Here is a 3,583-nt window from a genome sequence, read left to right as displayed (position 1 = left end):
CTGGACAGATTGCATCTTTAACTTATGAAACCGGACAAAATTCGTCCCTTCTCTCGGCGGACCCGGTTTGGGTGTTGACTAGGCGCTGTTTTGACCAGTCCACGCCAACGTGGCAAGACGTCCCCACAAAACAGATGGCCTGCTCCCTCACTCTGCATCTCTCTCGCATTCTCCCCACCCTCCCTCTCTGAAGCGGCGACGACAGGCAAAGACACATGCGGCGGACGCACCGGAGGCTCGCCGGCGGTGGCTGAGGTTAGGGATCTGACGCGGCGGCGCACATACTGCGGTCCTCTCTCAAATCCCCCTCATTTTCTCTCGGTCCTGTAGCCATCCAACGCGGCGGCGCGCCGTCGGCGGCGGCGGCGATGCACACGCAACCTATGGCTTCCGGTGATGAGGCCAGCATGTTTTAGGGCCCCCCGACCGAGGACGGCCATGCAGATGCATACATTGTAAGCTTGTCCATGTGCATCTTGATTTTTAGCATGCCTGATTTAGGAATAAGGGTTTGAGGATGATAGATGAATATTGAGAATTTTCTGTAATTTCTAGGATGCTGAGTACCTAGATCTTGTGTCTGGGGATGTTCCATTGGAGATTCAAGACATTGAGCATTGTGGAATTGAGGTCGATAGCAAGATAAAATGTTTCCATGGGGATGATCCAATTAAAAAGGTTGCATTTGAAGGTGTGGACACAGGAAGAAGATTCATCGCTTGTAAGAATGCAAAACCTTGTAAATTTCGAATTTGGTATGAGCCAGAGTGGCCTGCAACTTTGCAACGAGCTCTACAACAGTTGTGGGGCATGGTTCAGACAAACCAGAAGAAAAAGGAGGAGTCCGAGGCCCTTGTCAACCAGATGATGTTGGAGAAAATGACATTTGCTGCTGCAAATGCTTCTGTCAGTCAGGAGAAGAATGAGGTTGTACAGAAGAAGATGCAACTAGAATTAGATGTGGCTGATATGAAGGAGAAGTACCAGAGGAAGATGTAAAGAATGAAAAGAGAGCTTCAGTGCAAGGAGAAGTGGCTACTGATGTCAGTTAGCTGCAATGTAACTGTTGTGGCTGTAGTAATTTGTCTGTTTGCAATGAAGCTGCTATCTTAAAGTTGTTTGCAATTTGTAATGTAACAGTAATTATGTGCTGAATTTGTATCACTGTATGCTATGAATTTCAGCAGTATTTTGTCTGAATTTCAGCAGTATTTTTGTCTGAATTTTGAACATATATGATCACAGTTTTTGTTGCACAAACATTCATGTATGATCACTGTTTCTGTTGCACAGACATGAACAAACAAACTGGAGATTTAATGATACATACACACTGGAAATTGAAAGAAACACATTCTGATCCATGCACACTGGAAATGACATTAAGATCCATACATACTGGGCATTATGTTCCACAAAGGACATTATGATTCATACATACTGGAAATTCAAAGAAACATGTTCTAGAAATAGAAACAAACACATAGTCTAGATAATAAGACAATCACACAGTTTGCAATGCTAGCAAACACATTCTGGAACTAATCAAGTAGCTTCTTTGGTAGTTTTTTGGCCTTTTTGAATTGCACTGAGAATTAGCAGCACCAGAGCTCACATTCACTGTCACAGTTGAGCTTGAAGTGACATTAACATGCACCCCTTTGACAGAAGCTTTAGATGGCCCTTTCTGTTTCTGCACTCCTTTTCCCTTGTCTATAGTAGACGCCAGCATGTTAGAAGCAGACCTCTTTGTCCCTTTTGAAGTCTTGGGTGCACTGCTACTTTGTTGTGAAGCCATGGGCTGAAATAAAATATGTACAGAAATTAGAAGAGATCACAAGTTAAAAATATGTACAGATAGAAACTGAAGAAAAATAAGTACATATATATAAAGTGAAGAGATTTTTTACTAACCTGCCTCACAGTTTGAGCTGGTTGGCTGCTTTCTTTTATATGACAAGTAGTTTTATTGTGCCCCGTCCCTTTGCACTTCGAACATATGATCACTGTGCCTGTCTTTGGTAACTTTGTTTTGGAAACTTTCTTCTCACCCTTCTCTTTGTTCCTCTGAGTCTTAGGCCTACCAGGCATTTTCACATATCCTGGAGCTACAGGTCTTGGCCTTGGAGATATGGGCCAACTAGCCATTCCATCGACATGTTGCAGGCAGTAGGCATATGTTTTCTGGATAGCAGCCACATAGAAGCAACTACCTATGTAAGGAGACAAATCACTTGTTTTTGTGTGGATTGCCGAAATGGCATGTACACAAGGTAACCCAGCAAGCTGCCAGTACCCACATGTGCAATTCAGTCTGTTCAAATCCACAGTAAACCTGTGATTTTTGTTCTGTGTAACTTCAAATATATCTTGACCATTGCATACAGGTTCACATTGGGCAGAATATTCAATGTATTTGTTCAGTTTTTTGTTGATTGTAGGGAAAACTATATCTCATGTCCATTTAAGGCATTTTGCAATCATTTCCTGGATTTTAACCATCACCTTTTGTCTGGTAGCCTCTAGCATTGAGATGATCGGCAAGAATCTAGCATCTATTATCCATTTGTTGAAACTTTCACAGATGTTATTGTCGACAGAGTCACAGTTAGATCCTAACCTGAACCATGCTCTAGACCAATGCTTGGATTCTAGCCTTGTTATTTCCCTTGCACCTTCAACAGTTTCTCTTGCAAGCTTTGCCCTTGCATAGTTGAACAAACTCACACATGGAGCCTTTGCACAATTCCAGAATAGTTTCTGCCAATCTTTAATTCTATACTCTTTCCTCCAGTTAGCATAAACATGTCTTGCACAATTCCTATGTTCAGCAAGGGGAGCCCAATTCTGGACATCGTTGATGATGCCCTTTTGTTGGTCTGATATAATGACCCAACCATTACCATAATACACATCAACATCTTTGAAAAGAAAAGAGCAAAACCAATCCCAAGACTCATTGGTCCCTTTCTCAACCACCGACCAGGCGATGGGGTACATCTGGCTATTGGCATCTCTTCCCAATGCACATAATAGCTCTCCACTAGTTGCACCTTTGAAGAAACACCCATCTAGTCCAATTACTTTTCTGCATCCAGCCTTGAAACCCTCCTTCAGAGCAGACAAACAGATGTAAATCCTTTGAAAGGTTGGAGTGCTACTTTTTGGATCTAACTTGACCACTAAAGTACTTCCAGGATTGCTCCTTAGTAACTCCAGCTGGTAGTCAAAAATCCTGCTATATTGCTCTTTAATGGCATCATATATTTTCTTGGTAACCATTCTCTTTGCTCTCTTAACCTGGGATGTACTGACATTCACACACATATCTTCCTGGATGTGTTTTCTCAGATGTGCAATCTGCCACATTGGGTTAGAACTGATGACCTTCTCATATTTGGCTGCAATCCTTGTTGAAGTTACCAACTTGTGGTCTTTCCTAGGTGGACAGCAGTGTGCATCGTTGAAACTTGTTATCTGCCAGCTGTTTGACTTACTTGTCAGACTAGCAAGGCAATACCATTTGCATGTTTGCCAATCACAAGTGGCCCTACACCTATTATTATCATTCTTCCTAAATCTT

General features: G+C 42.4%; 1 pseudogene; it reads right to left on the bottom strand.

The window, feature by feature from the left end:
* Positions 1-1,448: 1,448 nt before the first annotated feature.
* LOC147981392 (uncharacterized) lies at positions 1,449-3,369 on the bottom strand (annotated as a pseudogene).
* Between the last annotated feature and the right edge of the window lie 214 nt (positions 3,370-3,583).

This window comes from Triticum urartu, chromosome 3A, assembly GCF_056163025.1.
Source record: "Triticum urartu cultivar PI428250 chromosome 3A, HENAU_Tu73, whole genome shotgun sequence".
Taxonomy (NCBI): Eukaryota; Viridiplantae; Streptophyta; class Magnoliopsida; order Poales; family Poaceae; genus Triticum; species Triticum urartu.
This window is presented reverse-complemented; position numbering and strand designations above follow the sequence as displayed.